General features: G+C 37.0%; 1 long non-coding RNA gene across 1 annotated transcript; it reads left to right on the top strand.

Moving 5' to 3' along the window:
* Window positions 1-1,706: 1,706 nt before the first annotated feature.
* LOC111552190 lies at window positions 1,707-19,472 on the top strand. The gene is made up of 2 exons (XR_002734577.1): window positions 1,707-1,768; window positions 17,318-19,472. It is a non-coding gene; the product is annotated as an uncharacterized LOC111552190 (long non-coding RNA).
* Window positions 19,473-24,883: the final 5,411 nt, after the last annotated feature.

Genomic DNA, 24,883 nt, shown 5'->3' with positions numbered 1-24,883 from the left:
TTGATCCATCTTGAGTTGATTTTTTATAAGGTAAGAGATTAGGATCCAGCTTCATTCTTCTACATGTGGCTTGCCAATTATCCCAGCACTGTTTGTTGAATAGGGTGTCCTTTCCCCATGTTATGTTTTTGTTTATGTTTTGTTTGTTTGGTCAAAGATCAGTCGGCTGTAAGTATTTGGCTTTATTTCTGGGTTCTCTATTCTGTTCCATTGGTCTATGTGCCTATGGTGGGTGCAGGGTTAGGCATGTCTGAACTCAGACTCTCTTCGAATGGGGCTTGCTGGGGCTACTGTGCGGGATAGAGGTGTGGTTCTCAGACCAATGGAGTTATGTTCACAGGGGAATTATGACTGCATCTGCTGTCATACAGGTCTCCAGGGAAGTGGGGAAAAGCCAGCAGTTACAGGCCTCACCCCACTCCCATGCAGCCCAAAAGGCTAGTCTCATTCCTACTGCCCCACCCAACAGCACTGAGTTTATCTCCAGGCAGTAGGCATGCAGGACTGAGAATCTGGCCCAGGTTACCAGTCTCCTGGCTGAGAAAGCAAGCAGAGCTTTCAAGTTTCGTGCCTCCCTGTGTCTGCTGCAACCTCTGTGCTGTGCCTGCACGGGCTATCCACCCCCTTCCCCAGGTTCTGTCCAGGAAACTTCACGTTCTGTCAACGCTGTAACAAAATACGGCTAGAAGTTTTCTTCTCCCTGTGTTTTTTTCCCCAGTTTCTCTGTCAGTCCTCCCCAAGGACCCCTGTGAGGCAAAGTTGGAAATAGCTTCCCTGGGGACCAAGAGTGCCCACAGGGCTCTTCCCGCTGCTTCTTCTACCTCTGTATTTTGCTTGGCTCTTTAAGTTTCTCTCAACTCCAGATAAGGTCACATCATACTCCTGTGATCTGGACTTCGAGTTTCCCCAGTGAGGGTGTGTGTTTCGGGGCGGACGACTCCCGTTTCATGCTTTCACCCTTTTTATACTCACAGTGTTTTGGCTGTCTCCAGGGGCCTACAGCAGCAATCCGCTTCCTTTGAAGGGTCTGTGGATCCTCTCAGCTTTCCTGGTATGTTCCTGTAGTAGTTTTTGGAGCCAAAGTTCACAGTGTGAGTCTCCACACACTGCTCCGTCTATCCAAGTGGGAGCTGCAAGTTAACCCTCCATCCCATTTGCCATTTTTTCCTCTTTTTATTTTCTTAACAGTTCCTTTTGATGGGCAGGTGATTTGAATTTTAGTAGAAAAGCCTAAATTCTATTTCTAATATTGAGTGCTTTTATGTTCTGTCAAAAATTATGGCTACCCAACGTTCACAAAGATAGTCTCCTGTTTTCTTCTGGAATTCTTGTTGTTTCCACTCCTGTGTTTAGGTTTGTAATATATTTCAAATTAATTTTTATATGGCATAAAATAGAGATTGTGAGGGGTTTTGCATGTGGATATCCAGTTGTTTCAGCACTATTTATTAAAAATACAAAGCTTTTGCTATTAAATTACCTTGAAACTTGTTAAGAATCAATTGATTGCATATGTGTCTCTATTTATAGGCTTTCAAAAAACGTTGTTGCTGTTTCTCCTTACACAAATATCATATTGTCTACTATGGCTTTATATTGTACTATTAGGTGGTAAGATTCGTCTAACTTTATTCTTTTTCAAAATTGTTTTTGCCAATCTAAGACTTTTGCATTTCCATATAAGTTTATGAATCATCTTGTCAATTTCTACAAAAAAGCATGTTGGGAGTCTGATTAAGATGGCTGAGAAAGACAGCAAATCTTCAGGGTGAGTAACATGGCTCTGGACTCAGGGTGCCTGGATTCAAATGGCTACTCAGCTGCTTACTATCTATGTGCCCTAGAACATCTGTAATCAAGATATTAATTACATGCCCCCTCTGTGATCAGAATAATTATAAAACATACCTCCTATGGTTGTTGAAAGGATAAATAATTTGCATATACAACTGCCTACTGGAAATCTCTAATTAGATACATTATAAACATTTCAAATTTGAAATATACAAAACCAAACTCCTGATTTCCCCCCTTTCCTAAACTGCTCCATCTACTGACTTCCTCATCTCAGTATACTAAAATTCCATTTTACCTGTCCTCAAGACAAAAAAGCCTTATGGTTTCTTATGCCAGATGCCTTGAAATCATCCTTAACACGTTGCTATTTCTCATATCAAATATCCAAAATGTCAACAAATCTTGTAGTTTCTACCTTTAAAGATATGAACCTGGCCACGTTTTACAACCTCATTGCAACCACCCTGACACTCTAATCTGGATTCTTACAATAATTTTCTAACTGATCTCTGAGCTTCCACCTATGTATCCAAAAAAATCTATTATCAGCACAGCATTCATTGCATTACTGTGAAGACTTAAGCCAGATCATGACACTTCTCTGTTCAAAACCCTCTTCAAATAGAAATACCTTCAAAATCTGTTCATCATCTCCCCCCAACTCCCATCATTATTTGACCCCTTCTATGACCTTATTTCCTATGATACTATCCTAATACTCTTGCTGCTGCAGCCACACTAGTCTCCCCACTATTTCTTAACCATACAGCACAGTTCTTCCTGTGGATCTTTGCAGTTGCTTTTCCCTTTGCCTGGAAGTCTCTTCCCCCAGATGTTTGCTTGGCTTGCTTCCTTACCTCCTTCGGCCTTCTATTCCAATGTCAACTTCTCAATCAGGACTTCCCTAGCCACCATATTTAAAATTATGTGTATATATTGACATATGCAATATTTCCTAACTTTCAAATTCTAATTTCTTCAAGTATTTTCCATCACTTTATGTATTATATAACTTAGAAATATATTTCTTGTATGTCCCTCTTCACCCTTATATTAATGGGTACTTGACTTGGGTATAAAGTCAAGTAAAAAAAAGGGATTTCTTGTATTTTGTTCATTCCTATGTTCTAAGTGTCAAAAGTGTGCCTGGCATGTACCTGTTGAATAAATATTGAATAAATATGAATGAATACATAAATGAAATGAGATAATACACAAAAGGAATTTAGCACAGTTCCAAGAGCTCAGAAAATTCTTGATAAATGTCAGCAATTATAATTTTAACATTTACACCTGTGTTCAGTTTCCCAGCTTTCCATAGCATTAAAGCATGTTCTAAGTCTTGGAAGAAGGAGGAGAACTCTTTTATCTCTTTATCATTGACAGTAACACTACTTGTGTTTAGTTGGGCAGAAATGGCAGAATGCTCTGGAATTCCTCAGGCTGAGAGTTAGCTGTACCTGTCCAGACTATTGCCTACCCAAGGACATGGTCAAAGATAAAAATTTGATTTACTACTCCCCTATCTTGAATAAAAGCTCACTTTCAAATCCCATCAGCACCTCCAAAATCCTTTCTAATCACTCATTTATCCAACGCCCCTTACCCTTACCTATATGATGCTCCCACACCCATGTCACAGTCTGGTGCTTTCTAAGACTCCCTTTCATCAAGTAAATCTATTTCTTCAAGTCAGGGAATAAAGAACCCAAGATACACCTCCAAAACAGGCACTTGTGGAAGCAGTATTTGAGCAACAGCCTTAAAATGTTTTCCAGCGGCAGAAAATCAACTAAGTAAATAAATAGGTAGACTCTTCATTGAGCCAGAAATTTTTGGGGGGAAGGAGTTGAACCTAATAGATTGACATACCTTTTTGCTATTGATTTCCTTTTATTATTTATATACTTCCATGAAAATTGTAAATAAGACCAAATTAAACATTTTTTCCTAATATAAATCTCCCCAAATTGAAATCTAAGTACATAAATTATTTTCAGACAATTGTGTTACCTCCAGAACTCAGAACTACAGAAATTCAGACTTATTATTAATGAAATCAGAGTATAAAGTTCTCGCAGACCATATGAGAAGAACTTCACTCCTACAATGCAGTTCTAAAGCTATAAAATATTATATTCAGAGATCACCTGCACCACCTTCCCCACTTTACATAAGAGGAATCCAGTTCTCCAAGAAGTAAAAGGCCTTGACCAGAGTCACAGAGTGAGCTAGCAGCAGAACAAAGACTAGAAATGGGGGCTTTTAGCTTCATGCCTGCACTGCTCCCTCATGACCTAGCACCCGTTCAAACCAGGTACTTTCCTTATTGTGAGTCCTGAATATTGAACACTGTAATTGCACAAGGATATCTGAGTTCATACAGGTTACAAAGACTTAAGCAATTTAATTCAATTTGATGAAAGAGTTGCAATGACTTTCCACCCTATGCAAAGCCAGAGAGAGAACCCATAGACAAAAGAACATGCCCTGGATTTGTTTGAAAGGCCTCCACAAATCTAAAGCAGCCCATCACTTAGAACATTACTAGCTGCAACAAAGGAAGTGTCTTCTTTTGATTATGTTAAGAGAGCAGGATCTAATCCACATCATACCTGTGATGATAAAGCACTTATTCAGATAAAGAAAGAATAGTACTTCATGCCAGATTCATTTTATCAGGATAGAGTACAAACAATTCCACAGAACCTGACATATAGTTCTCGTTATGTTAACCTGATGGCTCTTGATATAGAAATATTTTAAGTTATAAAATCGTTATGACATACTACAGTGCTTCATAATGGAGAGCTATCTGGTATCTAATAGCAATTTTAAGGGGCTTATATTTTAGGTAGCAAGATCATAATCCAGAATCCAGGGACAAACAATAATAATTTCGCATGCTCTCCCACAAGAGCTCTTGTATGCTGTCCTCTACCAGAGTTTTTGGAAGCAGGCCAAGAATGGCTTTCCCAGCAGAGGAAAAAGTGATTGCTAAGCTATGATTTAGGGCAACAACACAACTGAATTTCAGTAGCATATACCATCAAGAATGAGTTTTTTCTTCTGTATAATTCTGTAAGCAAAGTATTCTATCTGTATTCATTCCCCATAGTAATTATGATTACTTGAGCAGCTAAAAACAATTAGGAGGATTATTCTTATATGTGATTGAGGTAACAAAACTTATGTATTAAAGGAAAAGGAAGAATAAATATAGTGTACACTTTTTCTGGTGTGGGTCTAAATTACATCTGGGGATCCAAAAATGAATAAAACACAGTTCTCACTCCTAAGGAATTCAAGCCTAGTTGAGGGACATTGGTGTGTAAATAACAAGTGCTATACTCTACTGGGGAAGGCTCAGGGTCTACAGTCATACAGATCTGGAATTGAATCCAGCTTTGTGGCTTATGATCTGAGAGACCTTAAGCAAGTTCCTTAGCCTCTACTAGGCTTTAGTTTTCTCATTTAAAAACCAGTGTACCTCCCTCTGATGTACTGTGAGGATTAAAGGGGCTAATGCCGAGAAGGGGCTTAGTACTTCTCCAGGTATTAGTGTGTAAGATAACCTTATTATTATACAAGCTGCAAATACATAGGTACTATTAGAAATATAAGCAATGTGCCATGAAAGCAATTTATTCAGTCTAATAATTAGACTTCTGCTCTGAACTACACATGCCCTTTATAAAGCCAGCACAAATCAAGTGTGTTTTATGAGTTATGTTTTAGACATTTTGGAGCAATAATCATAAGGTTATTACTATTTCAGATCAAAGTGCAATGGCTATGCAAGGGGTAGCCATTTCTCTAAAATTGCCATCTTCATGAATGATTCAGGAAAAATATACAAATCTATTATCTGCTTTGCTAAAATAAAATTGTCTAATGAAAGTAAATTACCAGGAAACCCAATTTACTCTATAGTGAAATTTGGCTTAAACTTAATCTTACTTATACCTAGGCAAAGAGTTTTCTGGCAAAACTACATGGTTTCTTGAAGAAACAGACTCACCTAGAAGTCAGCATGGACCCCAAAGACAGAGTTATTTTATACTTCTGTCATCTTGAACTATCATGCAATGACTTTTTAAAAATAAACTTTTAGAGCAGTTTTAGATTTACAGAAAAATTGCAAAGAAAGAGAATTCCTGAATACCCACCACCAAGTTTTCCCTAATGTTAACATCTTACATTAGGATGGTGTTAATTGCCACCCTAAAGAAACAGGATGAATCCCTGCCCAAAATTTGATTTGGATGTCAAGACCAATGATGTCACACATGCATGCACACACACACACCCCGCCCCCCAAGAGGTTATGAAAATATTTTCTATAATGAGGTGTTTTTTCAAAGAGCAAGGGATCCTTCCCAAAATAGTTCCAAATGGTTTAAATAGCCAGAAAAGGAGACAGGCTTGAGATTTTTTAAACTGATACATAATAATTGCATATGTATATGGGATACATCAGACATTTCAATACATGTCTACAGTGTGTAATAATCAAATAAGAGCAGTTGGCATAACCATCACCTCAAATATTTATCTGTCTTTGTGCTCAGAACATTCAAAATCCTCTCTTCTAGCTGTATTAAAATATACAATAAATTATGGTTAAGTATAGTCACCCGCCTATACTACAGAACATTATAACTTATCTAACTATCATTTTGTACCCATTAACCAACTTCTTCCCATCCCTTCCTCCTACCCTTCCCAGCCTCTGGTGACCACTATTCTACTCTCTACTTCTATGGGATCTACTTTTTTAGCTCTAACATATGAATGACAACATGGGATACTTATCTTCTGTGCTGGCCTATTTCAATTAACATAATGTCCTCCAGGCTCATTGCAAATGACAGAATTTCATTCTTTTTATAGCCAAATAATATTTCATTATGTATATGTACTAGATTTTAAAAATTAATTTACCTGTCGATGGATAGTTACATTGTTTCCATATCTTGGCTATTGTGAGTAGTGCTGCAGTAGCCACAAATAAAGATCCTGCACAAAGCCTTAGTGTTCTGAAAATATCCAGAAATGAAGCCAATTGACCATATTCAAATTACACCACAGTTAAGGGCACATCACCAGATAAGAAAGAAAAGGCACAAGAACTTTGACAATTCAAAAACCCAGAGGGTCTCCTTACTCCTTATGACCATAATAGCTCCCCAACAATGGTTTCTAGCCAAACAAAACTGGCTAAAAATACAGACAAGAATTCAAAATCTCAATGGTAATGAAGTTCATCAAGATTCAGGAGAAAGTTGAAACCCAAATTAAGGAATCTAGGGAACCCAAGAAAATGATTCAAGAGCTGAAATAATGTAATTGAAAATATTAACAGCAGAATAGGCAAAGCTGAGGAAAGAGTTTCAGAGCTCAAAGACCAGTTATTCAAATCAACTCAGACAAAAATGAAGAAAAAATAATAGAAAAGAATGAAGAAAACCTTTAAGAAATAAGGGATTATGTAAAGAGACCAAACCCGCCATTCATTTGTGTCCCTGAAAGAGACAGAGAGAGAGCAAGTAACATGAAAAGCATATTTGAGGATAATGTTTACGAACATTTTCTCAACATCACTAGAAAAATCAAAATTCAAATTTAGGAATTTCAGAGAACCTCTGCAAGGTATTATACAAGATGACCATCCCCAAGACAAACAGTCATCAGATTCTCCAGGGTCCAGGTCCCATAGAAGTAGAGAGTAGAAAGAAATATATTAAAGGCAGCTAGAGAAAAGGGACAGGTCATCTACAAAGAGAACTTCATTGGGCTAATGGTGGACCTTTCAGCAGAAACCCTACAAACTAGAAGAGAATGATATTCAGGATTCAGGATCTTTAAAAAAAGAAATTATAACCAAGAATTTTATATCCAGCCAAACTAAGTTTCATAAGTAAAAGGAGAAATAATTTTTTTTCAGACAAGCAAATGCTAAGGAAATTTGTTACCTCCAAATATCCCTTACAAGTGGTCCTAAAGCAATGCTAAACATGGAAACAAAAAATATTACCAGCCACTACAAAACACACGAGTGCAGAGATCATTGACACTACAAAGCAACTACACAATCAAGTCTACATAACAATTAGCTAACAACATAATGACAGGATCAAATCTGCACATGTACATATTAACCTTGAACATAAATGGGCTAAACATCCCACTTAAAAGACACATAGAGGCAGGCTAGAAAAAGAAGCAAGACTTAACTGTACAATGTCTTCAAGAGACCGATCTCACATGCAATAACACCCATAGACTCAAAGTAAAGGGATGGAGAAAGCTCTATCAAACAAATAGAAAAGAAAAAAGAAAGCAGGGGTTGCTATTCTAATTTCAGACAAAACCGACTTTAAACCAATGGTCATCAAAAAGGACAAAGAATGGCATTACATAATGATAAAGGGTTCAACTCAACAAGAAGACTTTACTATCCTAAATATACTTGCACAGAACACTGGAGCACCAAAATTTACAAAACAAGTTCTTAGAGACAAATGAAGAAAGTTTACAAACCACGAAATAACAGGAGACTTCAATGCCCTACTGACAGTATTAGACAGACTGTCGAGGCAGAAAACTATAAAATATTTTTGGGACCTAAACTTGAGACCTGACTAAATGGACCTAACAGCCATCTACAGAACACTCCCTTAGACAACTTAGTATACATTCTTTTCATTTGCACATGGCACATACTGTAAAATCAAGCACATACTCAGTCGTAAAGCAATTCTCAATAATTTTTAAAACAAATACTAGAATCATGGCAACCGCACTCTCAGAATGCAACACAATAAAAATATAATTGAATACCAAGAAGATCCCTCAAAACCATACAATTAAATGCAAATTAAATAATCTGCTCCTGAATGACTTTTGAGTAAACAATAAAATTAAGACAGGAATCAATAAATTATTTGAAACTAATGAAAACAGAGAGAGAATGTATCAGAATCTCTGGGACACAGTTAAAGCAGTGTTATAGGAAAGCTTATACAACTAAACTCCCACATAAAAATGTTAGAAAGATCTCAAATTCACAACATAACATCATACCTAGAGGAACTAGGAAAACAAGAGCAACCCAATTCTGAAACTAGCAGAAGAAAATAAAAACAAAATTAGAGCTGAAATAAACAAAATTGATGTGCAAAACCATAGAGAAGATCAATAAAATAAAAAAGTGGTTCTTCAAAACCATAAATAACATTGATAGGCCACTAGCTAGATTAATCAAAACAAAAAGAACATTTAGATAAACATGATCAAAAATTACCAAGGGGACATTACCACCAACACCATAGAAATACAAAAAGCCATTGGAGACTATTACAAACACATCAATGCACACAGGCTAGAAGATCAACAAAAAAATGGATAAAATCCTGGAAACATATCACCTCCCAAGATTGAATCAGGAAGGTATTTAAACCCTGAACAGATCAGTAATGACTTCTGAAATTTAATCAGTTATAAGAAGCCTACCTACCAGAAAAAGCCCTGGATCAAACAGATTCACAGTCAGATTCTGCCAGACATATGAAGAAGAGCTGGTACCAATCCTAAAACTACTCAAAAACACTAAGGAAGAGGGACTCCTCCGTAACTCATTCTGTGAGGCCAGCATCATTCTGATACCAAAACCTGGCAGAGAGACAACAGTAACAAAAAAAGGAAATTTCATGCCAACATCTCTGATAAACATACATGCAAAAATTATCAAAAAAAAAAAAAAATCCTAGCAAACCAAATCAAGCAGCATATTGAAAAGCTAGTCCACCATGATGAAGTAGGCTTCATTCCTGAGATGCAAGGTGGTTCAACATACACCAATCAACAAATGTGATTTGCCACATAAATAAAACTAAAAACAAAACTACATGATCATCTCAATAGATGCAGAAAAGACTGGCAATAAAATTCAATTTTTTTTTTTTTTTGAGAGGGAGTCTCCCTCTGTGGCCCAGGCTGGGGTGCAGTGGCGCGATCTCAGCTCACTGCAAGCTCCGCCCCCCGGGTTCCCGCCATTCTCCTGACTCAGCCTCCTGAGTAGCTGGGACTACAGGACCTCGCTCGGCTATTTTTTTGTATTTTTTAGTAGAGACGGGTTTCACCAGGTTAGCCAGGATGGTTTCGATCTCCTGACCTCGTGATCCGCCCGTCTCGGCCTCCCAAAGTGCTGGGATTACAGGCTTGAGCCACTGTGCCTGGCCAAATTCAATATTTTTTATGCTAAAAACTCTCAACAAACTAGGCATTGAAGGAACATATCTCCTCACAATAATAACAGCCATTTATGATACAAGTAACATCATACTAAATGAGCAAAACCTGGAAGCATTCCCGTTGAGAACTGAAAAAAGACAAAGCTGACCACTGTCACCACTCCTAGTTCTAATTCCAACATAGCTCTAGAAATCTTACCCAGAGCAATTGGCAAGAGAAAGAAAGGGCTTCTAAATAGGAAGAGAGAAAGTCAGACTATCTCTATTTCTAGAAGATATGATTCTATATCTAGAAAACCCCATAGTCTCTGCCCAAAGGCTCCAAGATCTGATAAACAACTTCAGCAAACTTTGAGAATACAAAATCAACGTATGATTGCGTTCTTGAATTCTTTTTTTTTTTTTTTTTTGAGACGGAGTCTCGCTCTGTCGCCCGGGCTGGAGTGTAGTGGCCAGATCTCAGCTCACTGCAAGCTCCGCCTCCCGGGTTTATGCCATTCTCCTGCCTCAGCCTCCGAGTAGCTGGGACTACAGGCGCCCGCCACCTCGCCCAGCCAGTTTTTTGTATTTTTTAGTAGAGACAGGGTTTCACCGTGTTAGCAAGGATGGTCTCGATCTCCTGACCTCGTGATCCGCCCGTCTCGGCCTCCCAAAGTGCTGGGATTACAGGCTTGAGCCACCGCGCCCGGCTGCTTTCTTGAATTCTTTTTCAGACTTTTTTGCTATTGAGGTATAGAAACATTACTAATTGTTGTATGTTGATTTTGTATCCTGTAACTTTATTTAATTCATTTATCAGTTTTAAGTGTGTGTGGGCAGGGGGGGGGCGGGGGTGAAGTATTTATGTTTTTTCTAAATATAAGATCATGTCATCTGCAAATAGTGACAATTTAATTTTCTTCTTTCCAATTTAGATATACTTTGTTTCTTTCTCTTGCCTAATAGCTCTGGCTGGGACTTCTAGTACTATGTTGAATAAAAGTAGTGAAAGTTTTGTTTTCTCCACTTTTGTTTCTCTCCAGCTCTTAGAGGAGAGGCTTTCAACTTTCTCCAGGTAGGCTGATGTTAGTTGTAGGTATTTCGTATTTGGCCTTCTTGTGTTGAGGTGTGTTTCTTTTATATCTAATTCACTGAGAGTTTTCATCATGAAGAGAGGTTGGATTTTATCAAATGCTTTTTCTTCATTGATTGATTATTTGGGTTTTGTCCTTCATTCTGTTGATGTGATTTGTCACATTTATTGATTTACATTAAATCATCCATACATCCCTGGGACAAATTGTATTTGATCATTGTATATAATATTTTTAATGTGCTGTTGGATTCTGTTTGCTAGTATTTTGTCGAGGATTTTTGTGTCTGCATTCATCAGGGATAGTGACCTGCAGTTTTCTTTTTTTGTTATGACTTATCTGGTTTTGTTATCAGATAACAAAATTATCTTGTAGAATTAATATGGAAGAATTCTCTCCTTCAATTTCATTGAATGGTTTAAGAAAAATTAGTCTAGCTAATTTGTTAGTCTAGCTAAAGATTTGTCAATTTTATTTATTTTTTCAAAACACAAACTCTTGGTTTTATTGATGTTTTGTATTTTTGTCTCAATTTTATTTATTTCTGCTCTGATCTTTATTATTTCTTTCCTTCCACTAATTTGGGGTTAGTTTTATGTTTTTCTAGTTCATTGAGGTGCATCATTAGGTTGCTTATTTGAAATATCACTACTTTTTTATGTAGGTATTTTTGTTACATAATTCCCTGCTTTTGCTGTATACCATAGGATTTGGTATGTTTTGTGTTCATTCATATTTGTTTTAAAATTTTTTTAAATTTTCATCTTAATTTCTTCATTGAGCCATTGATCATTTAGTAGCATGTTGTTTGCTTTCCATGTATTCACAGAGTTCACCAAGTTCTTCTAATTGTTGATTTCTAATTTTAGCTCATTGTGGTCAGAAAATTGATATTATTTTAATTTTTAAAACTTTGCTATGACTTATTTTGTGCCATAACATACGGTTACCTTTGAGGATGTTCCATGTGCCAATGGGAAGAATGTGTATTCTGTGGCTGTTAGATCAAATGTTTTGCAAATATCAGAGGACCATTTGACTTAGAGTATAGTCTAACTCTGATGTTACTTTGTTGATTATATATCTAAAGTATTTTCCCATTTTTGAAAGTGGAATGAAGAAGTCCCCTACTATAATTGGATTACAGTCTACCTTTCCCTTTATATCTAAAAATACATGCTTTATATACTTGTTGTTCCAGTATTGGTGCATATATGTTCACAATTATTATGTCCTCTTGCTGAATTGATAATTTTGTCATTACATAATGACATCGCTTTATAAAGCTTTTGACTTAAAGTCTATTTTATCTGATACAAATATAGCTATTCCGCCTTGTTCTTGGTTTTCAATTGCATGAAATATCTTTTCCCTCCCCTTCATAATTTGTCTATGTGTGTCCTTATAGGTGAAGTGAGTCTCCTACAGGTAGCATATAATTAGGTCTTGTTTTTTAATCTATTCTACCACTTTATATATTTTATTTGGAGAACTTAATTTATTTATACTCAAGGCTATTATTAATAGGTATAGACTTACTTCTGCAATTTTGCTAATTGTTTGTCCTAGTTGTTTTCTGTAATCTTTTGTTCACTTCTTCCTCTTTTGCATTCTTTGTGATTTGATAGTTTTCTGTACAGGTAGGCTTTGGTCCTTTTCATTTATTTTTGTGTATCTACTATTAGTTTTTGCTTTGTGTTCACCGTGAGGCTTACATAAAAAATCTTATAACAAGTTAATTTAAACCGGTAAGAGCTTAATTTTGATGGCATATACAAACTCCTCTTTTACTCCATCTCTTCCCATGTTTTATGTTTTAGGTGTCACACTTTACATCTTTTCATAATATTAGCAAATTATTGTCACTTTAGTTGTTTTAAATAGTTTCGCCTATTGATCTTTATACTAGAAATATACTAATAATTGATTTTCCCACCACCATTACAGTATCAGAGTGCTTTGAATTTGATAATGTACTTTCTTAATTTTACCATGCATTTTGTATTTTATATGATTTTTATGTTACCAATTTTCATCCTCTTCCTTCAGCTTGAAAAACTTCAGCATTTTTTGTAATCCAGGTCTAGTGGTAATGGATTCTCTCAGCTTTTATTTGATACTTTTTCTTAACCCTTAATTTTTGAAAGGTAGGATTTCTGGGTATAGTATTCTTGGTTGACAATCTTTTTATTTCGGAATTTTGAATTTATCATCCCACTCCCTTTGGCTTGCAAGGTTTCCCGTGGCAAATTTGTTGATAGCTTATGGAAGTTCCTCTATATTTAACGATTCACTTTTCCCTTGCTGCTTTCAATGCTGTCTCTTTGTTTTTAACTTTTGAAAATTTGACTATGATCTGTTATGGCGTTAGTCTCTTTGAATTCATCTTCTTGATATCTTATGGGCTTAATAGATCTGGCTTTCTAATTCCTTTCCCAGAATTCCTTTCCCAGACATGAGAAGTTTTCTGCAATTATTTTTTTGAATGTGTTTTCTGTTCTTTGCTCATTTTTCTTTTACTTCTATGCCAATAATGTATAAGCTGTTCCACTTGATGATATTCCATAGGTCTCTTAAGCTATCTTCACTCTTTTTAATTTGTTTTGTTCCTCATATTGGTTTATTTTCAGTGATCCTTTCTTCTGCTTCATAAAGTCTGATGTTAAACTCTTCTATTAAAATTTTTAGTTCAGTTATAGCATCCTTCAAATATATGATTTTTATTTGGTATTTCCTTTATGCTTTCTATCTCTTTTTCAAAGTTATCAACATCTTGCCTTGTTGTCTTGACCTCTGTGAACATCTTTATACCATTATTTTGAATTCCCTGTCAGGTAAACTGCATACTCTACTTTATTTGAGTTGATTTCTGGAGACTTATCTTGCTCTTTTCTTTGGAACATATTCTCTTGTTTCTTCATATTCCTTGATTCTCTGTGTTGGTTTCTGTGCTTTAAATAATACACCTACATCTCTCTAAGACTGGACTTGTGTAAGAGAAAATTTTTTAAAAATCCCCTTTTTTTCCCTCTGGTGGACAATGACATGTGTACACTAGTCCCTTGGCACTCAGAGCTAAGAGATTTCAAATACTATTCCTTAGGTGAATGTTGTAGGATTTGAGACACTTGATGTGAGTGCAAACTCTTCTCAAACTAGAGGAGGATTAATAATTGACTGTCTCTTTAACTCCTCCATGGATGCAAGTTAGTTAGAATTCAGGCCGCCAGCCAGCTACTGGAAAGGTGTTTTGTAAACCCCTCTCAAGTGGACTTGGGGGGAAAGAGAGAGCTATGGGCTTTTTAAAGTTCCTTCTCTTTAGTGCTCCCAAGGGGATAAAGTCCTTAGCAGTTGCTTATGCTTATGCACATGTATAAACTTCCACCTTTTTTCCTACTATCTAGAGGAGCATGGGCATGTCTAATCCCCTGCATTTCTAAAGTTTGTGAATCAATCACCATACCTTGGGGAAATTTAAGGTTTGGGTCCTCTACGTGAGGTCCAGATCTTCCTCTCTACACAAAGAACCTGGGTGTTGGGATTTCGTTCCCAGTATCAGGGAAAGTCAGAAGTTTCCTATTCCACCATGTTGGTGACATCACCCACCCATTCTTAGAATTTTTATTATGGTTAAAGTGTTGGGCCAAGGTGAGCATTCCTGTCTGGGGATGGGAGCTTATGTGATTTGAATCTACCACTAGTACTAAAGAGGGGAACACCCAAGCTTTATTATTAACTTGCCCAGATTGGGGGCAGAAGGGGAAGATGGATAAGTAATGCTTAAAAGTCATCATCAGTCAAACCATCAACATATGGAGTCTGCTTTTTCATTATACATTGTCCTTTTTTAACTATTAGTGAATCAGTAGTCATATATTTTATTAGCTAAAGTCAGCATTTTATTCATAGTTCCTTAATGTTTAGCTAATGTCCTTTTTTCTGTTTGCATTATGTTTATTTATTTTTTTTAAATCTAGGACTCATTTGTAAATAGCACAATAGTTGCCACAGGACAAGAAGGAATCAAAGGACAAATTTATTTTGATTAATTATCAAGAAAGTAAAGAATATGATATTCCTTTCACTTTCTGAGGCAAGACCCAACTCGTGAGCCTGAGCATGTCGTTGCCCTGGGATCTCTGCTGCATACTGTTTGGTGCCAATTATATATTTGCTTCTCTCTCTCACTGACACACCTTCCTGTCACCTTGCTCTCCTATCAACATGTCATTTTGTAGAAGGGGCAGCAGAAGATAGGAAGAACATAGATCTCAACCTGAGGTAAGCTCTAGGGTGTCTAAATGTTAACAGTTATTGTCTATTGTATATCAACAATTGTATTGGACCACCATCAAGATTTTGCCATACCCATATTTCTTCTCTGTTATGATTTACTTAATATTTTTCTCAAAATTCATTCACTTTTTTTTTTTTTTTTTTGAGACAGAGTCTTGCTCTGTTGCCCAGGCTGGAGTGCAGTGGCCCGATCTCAGCTCACTGCAAGCTCCGCCTCCCGGGTTTAAGCCATTCTCCTGCCTCAGCCTCCGGAGTAGCTGGGACTACAGGCTCCCGCCACCTCGCTCGGCTAGTTTTTTGTATTTTTAGTAGGGACGGGGTTTCACCGTGTTAGCCAGGATGGTCTCGATCTCCTGACCTCGTGATCCGCCCGTCTCGGCCTCCCAAAGTGCTGGGATTACAGGCCTGAGCCACCGCGCCCGGCCTCATTCACTTTTTTAGTAGTTACATTTCTGAAAACACTGTCAAATTAAAACATAACTAATGAAAGGGAAATTACTTTGCATTCCACCTAAAATCAGCTCAAATGCTCCTAGTGGTATAGGTTTCACAGCATGGGAAATACTGCTCTATACTATTCATTTATCAATGAATAGGAATACTACATGATGTTTCTCTTACCCATTGAGCAGTTAAATTGTTTTTTATTATACTTTAAGTACTGGGGTACATGTGCAGAATGTGCAGATTTGTTACATAGGTATACACGTGCCATGGTGGTTTGCTGCACCCATCAACCTGTCACCTACATTAGGTATTTCTCCAAATACTATCCCTCCCCTAGCTCTCCACCCCCCAGTAGGCCCCAGTGTGTGATGTTCCCCTCCCTGTGTCCATGTGCTCTCATTGTTCAACTCCCACCTAGGAGTGAGAACATGTGGTGTTTGGTTTTCTGTTTTTGTGATAGTTTGCTGAGAATGATGGTTTCCAGCTTCATCCATGTCCCTGCAAAGGACATGAACTCATCCTTTTTTATGGCTGCATAGTATTCCATGGTGTATATGTGCCACAGTTTCTTTATCCAGACTATCATTGATGGACATTTGGGTTGGTTCCAAGTCTTTGCTATTGTGAATTGTGCCGCAATAAACATATATGTGCATGTGTCTTTATAGCAGCATGATTTATAATCCTTTGGGTATATACCCAGTAATTGGATTGCTGGGTCAAATGGTATTTCTGGATCTAGATCCTTGAGGAATTGCCACACTGTCTTCCACAATGGCTGAACTAATTTACATTCCCACCAACAGTGTAATAGAGTTCCTATTTCTCCACATCCTCTCTTTCCCAACTTTGAATGATCACCATCTAACTGGAGTGAGATGGTGTCTCATTGTGGTTTTGATTTGCATTTCTCTAATGTTCAGTGATAATGAGCATTTTTTCACATGTCTGTTGGCTGCATAAATGCCTTCTTTTGAGAACTGTCTGTTCATATCCTCTGCCCACTTATTGATGGAGTTGTTTTTTCCTTGCAAATTTGTTTCTTTCTAGATTCTGGATATTAGCCCTTTGTCAGATGGGTAGATTGCAAAAGTTTTCTCCCATTCTGTAGGTTGCCTGTTCACTCTGTTGATAGTTTCTTTTGCTGTGCAGAAGCTCTTTAGTTAATTAGATCACATTTGTCAATTTTGGCTTTTGTTGCCATTGCTTTTGGTGTTTTAGACATGAAGTCCTTGCCCATGCCTATGTCCTGAATGGTATTACCCAGGTTTTCTTCTAGGATTTTTATGGTCCCAGGTCTTAGCTTTAAGTCTTTGATCCATCTTGATTTGATTTTTGTATAAGGTGTAAGGAACGGGTCCAGTTTCAGTTTTCTGCATATGGCTACCCAGTTTTCCCAACACCATTTATTAAATAGGGAATCTTTTCCTCATTGCTTGTTTTTGTCAGGTTTGTCAAAGATCAGATCATTGTCATGGCATGACAAGGATGACCTTTCCAGCCTACAATACCTGCTTGACCACTAAGACTGAACAGCTCAAACTAAAGGTAACAAATTCTGTAGGGGCAATTGTTCAACACAGGAAAAAGAAACCACTTTAAGAATTTTAAACTAGAAGAGATTTTACATAAGGTGTTTTAAACAAAACCATTGGATGACCTGGAGTAACAGTGTCGGAAACTCAGCTGAGCTGGATAGAGAACTGAGCTGCCCATTGTTGGAGAAGTTGATTAAAGCAGCAGGCCAAAATCGAAGTAACAATCAAACCTTTAATCACTTATCACAATAGTATAAGCAAGAGGCCAAAACCAAAGAAACTGCCAACTCACCCAGGCCTTCTAAATTCCCCAGAAAAGTGCACTGGTGGAGGGTCAGTGAATGAGAACAGACATGGGGGTCAGCTCACTATTGAGGAAGCCCCAAACAAAAATCTCCAGTAGTATTACGAACTCTGGAGCAGGAGGTTGGAGTGGGAGGGGGAGAGCTAGGAGTAGAAGAGTATGGAGTCAGAGGAGGGAATGGTTTCTTAAGGTTTCCTCCCACTCCACTCATAAGAAAGCTTAAGCAGAAGCACCCGAAGAAAGCTCCAGCAGGAAGCCCTCAGATAAAGAAACTTCTGAATGAAGACACCTGGGTTAGGAAGGCAACTATGTTTAAGAACATGAGCCATTAGGAGGATCTGAGTTCCTGAATGCAATTCTCTTTAAAGATTGGATTCCACTGGGTATGTCCCGAGTCTGGGGAGGGCAACTTTCCTCAGAGGGGTTTGCCCGGTAAAGCCTTTGTCATTGCCTGTGGTTGAGCCTGAAATATCAAACATAGATTTTTGGCCAGGACTCCTCAGCAGGATCTAGTCAGGGCCTTCACAAAGTACATTCAGAATGACAATTGACCCACCAGAAAGCCATCATGCCACCACTTGATATTTTAAATGAAAGGACCCACCAATATATCTGATATCCATATCTGATACCCAGTAGAATTGGAATGCTGCTATCACCACTGTCGCTATTGTCACTACCACACCTGCCTCTAGACACCTAGCAACCTAGAGGATGGACCCTGGAGAATGTTGCAGGCAAACCTCATTTCTCTACTGTACTTTCCGCCAACAGTCAGTTAAAGGAAGACGAAGATCGAGTGTGTGTGGATGATACAGCAAATACACCTTCTAGTTCTTAAAGGTTATGGTTTTCAGTGTTTAGTGAACAACTGTGTTCATCTTTAAAGGATAGAAAAATGCAGGAGGCATCTTGTATCCATGAAGATACTAAAACACTGACTTCCTCAGGAAACTGATCACTCAAACATCCATGATCTTAGTAGACTGCCCTTATAGTCTTATTGCACAATGTGTGATCTGCCATCTACTGATGGCTCATTTTTCCCTCTCCTCTCTCATCCAAGACTGTTGATAGTTTCAAATTTTTCTCCCACTATTATGTAGAATAATTTCCAGACTTGACACTCAATTGAATCACAGTATCCAGGAAAATAGGTAAAATAAATAGGACTTCATATACCAGAAGTCATAATCCTTTTAATATAATCAGGGCCATAAATGGCACTTACTTCTACAACATAAATGCTATTATAATTATATACATGATTTTTTAAATAATTAAGTAACGTGGGATCAGTTTCTGTTGCAATAATTATAAGAAGCAAAGACCTCCAACTGAATGAATCCCTCTGAAATCTTTTAACAAACTCTGAGGAGTACTATTTGTCAAGCAAAGAAACACTGAATTAAGGTAAATGCCAGCTTAGGATGAAAAGAACAGCAACAGTCCCTACCTTCATTATCAAAGCCTCTCCCTAGCTAAGATAATCACTTAACCTTTTATTCCTTTGCTAAAACCTCATTAGTAAAAAGGAGACCTGCCTACTAAGCATAAGGGTAAGGCTTTAATGGACTTTAGAAATCATTTACATTTATGACTCAAAGCATTGAAGTGCAAATTCTTTTTATTTGAATATTTGGGGGCATTAAATGAGCATTTTTAATGGACTTCAATTGTCAAGATAAAAAAAAGTTCTCAAGGGGAATGTGAATTTTAACAAACATTAAAATCAAAGAAGAAGATGAAAAAACAGAGAAAAGTATTATAGTAACATCAATTTTTGCTAATCTAATTTTGTAACAAAAACTTTTTTTTTTTTTTTTTTTGAGATGGAGTCTTATGCTGTCGCCCAGGCTGGAGTGCAGTGGCGCAATCTGGGCTCCCTGCAAGCTCCGCCTCCTGGGTTCATGCCATTCTCCTGCCTCAGCCTCCTGAGTAGCTGGGACTGCAGGCGCCCGCCACTACACCTGGCTAATTTTTGTGTATTTTTAGTAGAGGCAGAGTTTCACCCTGTTAGCAAGGATGGTCTCGATCTCCTGACCTCATGATCCTCCCATCTCAGCCTCCCAAAGTGCTGGGATTACAGGTGTGAGTCACCGCGCCTGGCCACAAAAACTTTTAAGTCTATTTTTGGCCAGATATGGTGGCTCACCCCTGTAATCCAGCACTTTGGGAGGCTGAGGCAGGTGGATCACTTGAGGCCAGGAGTTAAGACCAGCCTGGCCAACATGGTGAAACCCTGTCTCTACTAAAAATACAAAACTTAGCCAGGCATGGTGGTGGGCACCAGTAATCGCAGCTACTCGGGAGGCTGAGGCAGGAGAATCATTTGAACCTGGGAGGTGCAGGCTACAGTAAGCACCACTACACTCCAGCCTGGGTGACACAGCAATACACGATCTCAAATTAAGTATATTTATTTAGCTTTAAAACTGACTTTGAAAATCTCTTTACCTGGAGAAGTTATTTCCTGAAACTATTTTCCACTGCCTTTTAGAAACACTGCCTTCCTGGTTTTGTTTCTTCTTTGTATGTTGGCTTTGTTTGGTTGGGTTATGTTTGTTTGGGAAAAAAAAAAAAAAAAAAAACAACCTGAAGTGAGTCTTGAAGTATTTTTAAGTGAGCACATTTTAATTTGAAATAACATTGGATTTGGCTTGGTGAAAAGAGAGACTAGATACTGAATAATTAGTGGTATCTGATAAGATGTTTACACGGAGAAGTGTAGACTCATCATGTACAAATCAACTATGATGGTGTTTGCCCACCTCTTCACCTACCTAAGGCCTATTCATCTGACATTTATCATCCAGATTTCACTTCCTCTAGGAAGCTTCCTGGATGCCTCCAAACAAGGTCAAAAGCACTATCTACATGCTTCTTAGCAATCTGTAGCTCTAACATCAACATTTTATTCTTATTTTGCATTTACCTTTTTTCCTGCATTAGAATATGTGCCAGACTAAGTCTTGCTAAACATCATTAAAAAGCACTAGTATACTGCTGGTACAGAATAAGACAACCAACAAATATTGAATGAATGAATGAATGAATGAACCCAGAGTTAAGCCTCTGCTCACTTGGTGGTTGGATTGGTTTCAGGTGGAAAGTCCATAGACTGACATCAATTTGACCGATACCAGTAAGAAGGGAAGTGTAAGATACACAGGCATCAGTTTCCCGAGGGTCTTAGATGAATGCTATATAGTCTGGACTTTCTTCAGTTGTTAGCTCTAGATATGAGGGACAGGCAGAAGATCACTCTGAAGCAGGATGGAGCACATTTTAGTGGGCATTTATTGGTTACCTTCTCAGTATATTATCTAGTCTCTGTTATCCCAGAAATACCCTAAATTGCCAAACCACTTGGCAGAAGAAATTTAATCTTTACACTCTGCTCCTATTTAATCTACCTTTTTGCTACTACCAACTTTCCCTGGCCATGGTGACTGATTCAAGGACAGACTCATAATCTAAGGCAAAGCAGTAAGTCATCAGGAGACTTACCTGCGTATCTCTCAACCACTGGAAAAAGTGAATATTCTTTGTATCTGGATGTGACAAGAAAGTACACAACCCCAGGAGCTGCTAGAACCCATCTTAAGTTTAAAGAGTTTGCCTTATAATAAAACCAATATCAACAAAGTAGGGTCTAATATGGGGAGGTATAAGATTTTAGTGATATTGTTTGAGTCTTGGATAAAGATTCACTTAAAGCTAGAATCTGCCCTCCACATTCCTTTATAAACCTTAATGACACATGAAACTGAGCATGTTACCTCTCAAAAGTATTCCTACAACAGTAGTCACAAACCTGTCATAACAGTCATACTACATTGAAATAATTTGTTTATATGTGCATTCCCCTATACTGTGAGCCCTCAGGGCATCAGATATGTCTTGTCACCTAGGATGGTGTCTGGCACATATTTAGTGCTCTATAAATCTTTGTAGAATTAACGAATGGATGGGTAAGAGTTGCAATAGAGGTAAATTATATTTCCAATTTTTTTATTCCAGACAAACAAATCATATTCCTGTATTTTTTCTCTATATTTCAAAGGTAATTAGATGTCAACACTTTTTACTTTCATTTTTCTGGAGGTTTTATAAGGAAACTATGTACAGGATATCAATTTTTTTGAGAATGACTCCCACATTGGCTATTCTAGCTTATTCCCACAGGAATTCCTAAAACCAAGCAAATGATTTCAAATTTGTTGAGATCGCATAATTTACTATAGAGTAAAGAGATCTTGTCACCTTTCTTCTAAAGGAAGTGTCTGCTACAGGCATTCCCTGTGGGAATGTATAATTGGAAAATTAAAAAGCATATTTAAAGGCAACGTTGTGCTATAAAAAATGTTGGCAATGCTCCAAGGTGGACTGTGTATGCTATTAGATATTTTCGAGAATTTACTCTGCCTGTGCTAAGAATTTTCAATAATTCCCTTCTTGGGTAAAATTAGGGCATCCGCAGAGAAGTAAACTCCCTAATTTAAGCAGCAAGTTTCCATTTTTCACCATAATGTGTTCCTAAAAACTACGTTAGGAAGCAAAATGATTAAAAATAGAACTTTTTTGCTTTCATACAATTTTCATTAAGTTTAAAACTAAAGTTATTTATTCACACAAGCAAGTAATATTTATATAATGGTTAGGTGAAATATTGATTGTGGCTTTCCTCTGCAGCCAAGAGAGAATAAAACAAGTGGACAATGTAAGATGACTATGTCTCTCAGAAAGTAATACAGTAGAAAGCCTAGTTCAAAGTAAGAAACACATGGTATATATAACACGACTGTTCATTCCAGAGCCTGTGGAAGGTAGGGCTGCTTGCTCATGTTATTCTTTCATTATTTATCTATATTGAATCTTAGAATCTTTCTTAATACCAAACTTGCAGTGTCACTAGCAATCATTTGAAATTGTTACTACCTTTGACAGGTTTAATACCCTAGACTTAAGGTGACTGCTTACATGCCTACAACCAGGGGAATATTCTGACCTGGTGGCAACATCTTGATTTGCAGTCATAGCCCCAGGAGAAAGACTCCAACATTTTAAGTCTAATTCAGCAAAGCCAGGTCTACAAATAGTGGCAAACATAATTTAAGCAATTATCTTTAAAATGATAGCTTTTACTACACTTCGTGAATTTCTAGAAGCCCCGTGCCCATGCTATCATGGGGTATTTCAATAATAATCAAATTGTTATGTAGATATGCCAAATAATTCTGTTCAGCCAGACCCATTTAATTCAGCAGGAATTTGCTGATATCCTGTTATATGCATAGTTCATTAGTGGATTTTTTTAGGAGTTTGAAAAAAATATTCCTCAACATCTGTGCTTTAAAAATGTATGCTATTGTAATATTACAAATATATGTGCAGAGTTCTGCTTCCACTAATGATGGAGTAGCTCATATTGGATTAAATTTGCCAAAGACTAGAATTATAAATCAGGACAAAATATTAAAACAAAAAAAAAACCCAACTATTTAAAGATACAAGACAGTGGTCAAATGAAAGCAAAAAATGAAATTTCCTTTTGAAATAAGGAAACTACAGTAGGTGAAATTTGTGTGTATGTGACTTTGTGCATATGGACACTCCCAAACCAATGGGATATCTAGAACTCAATTTTAAAGCTAAAGTCTCACTACCTTTAAGAGTCAGGGGATAAATTTCAGGGCTGAAAATTTTTCTGAAAAGTGAGGGATGAGACCATAAGGGAGGAAGCCACATCCAGTAATTCATTTATATATATAAAACATACACACACATCCACATACACACAGATCACACTACCATCACCACTGCCACATCACCAAAATTTCTTGGCTAACCCCTGAACAGCACATGTGTGGAAAATTCCAAGGAGCCTGACAGAAAGCAATAGGTGCAAGGCCAGAGAAACCAAGCATACATTTCAGATCAAAATCAGTTTATTTGAGGTTAACCAAATAAACAGCCCAATGGATCCAAAATTAATACTCCTCAGAAGATGATAAAACTCAGAGTCCCTAAAACGTATCACTCTAAATATTCATTATACAATCAAAGATTACGATCTATGTGGACAAATAGGAAAATTTTACTCATAGTCAAGAGCAATATCAAGCAAGAGAAAATAACCCTGAAATGATTCAGATGTTGGAGTTTGCAGACAATAACTTAAAAGCACTTATAAATATATTTAAAAATGTAAAATAAAATATCGTGATAAAAATGAAGAGACATGGAAAATCAACAAAAAATTTAAAACTAGCAAATAACCAAATCAAAAATTTAGGACTAAAAAGTACAATATCTGAAATAAAAATTTCACCAGCTGAGCTAAACAAAATTTGGTATAAAAATATTTGAATAAATCATGGCCAAGGATTCACCACATACAGAAAAGAATGTAAACCTTTAGATCCTTGAAGTTCAGTGGACCGAAATGGAAACAAATTAAAAGAAAACCACATTTAGGTACATCCAAGTCAAACTGGTGAAAACAAAGGATAAAAAGGAAATTTCAGGGAAGCCAGAGAACTCATGACATAGAGGCAAAATAAATACAGACAGTCTATGACTTACAATGGTTTGACTTATAATTTTCCAATGTGTGAAAGCAATACACATTCAATAAAAACTTTACTTTGAATATCCACGCAACCATCCTGTTTTTCACTTTTAATACAGTATTCAATAAATTGCATGAGATATTCAACATTTTATTATAAAACAGGCTTTGTGTTAGATGATTTTGCCCAATTACAGGCTAATGTAAGTGTTCTGAGCACATTTAAGGTAGGATAGGCTAATCTATAATGTTAGGTAGGGAGGTACATTAAATGCATTTCTGACGTGATATTTTATTGGGTTTATTGGGATGTAACTCTATTGAAATTTGATCATATGTATATGAATGCTGGCTAATGTCCCATAAGAAATAATGGAATCCAAAAGGCAATGGAAAGAAAAAATACTGTCAGCATAGAAATTATTATTTTAAAATAAAGGAAAAATAAAGACAATAAAAAGTGAGATAACTGATTTATAGCAGATTATACTAAATTAAATGCTACTGGAAGTTATTCAGCTAAAATAAATCATAATATATACATTCCTTCAGATCTACAAGAAGGAATAAAGAGCATCAGAAATGCAAATAAGTGAATA

The sequence above is a fragment of the Piliocolobus tephrosceles genome, chromosome 9, assembly GCF_002776525.5.
Source record: "Piliocolobus tephrosceles isolate RC106 chromosome 9, ASM277652v3, whole genome shotgun sequence".
Classification (NCBI taxonomy): domain Eukaryota; kingdom Metazoa; phylum Chordata; class Mammalia; order Primates; family Cercopithecidae; genus Piliocolobus; species Piliocolobus tephrosceles.
Note: the sequence above shows the minus strand (reverse complement) of the source record. Positions and strands in the feature narration are given on the sequence as shown.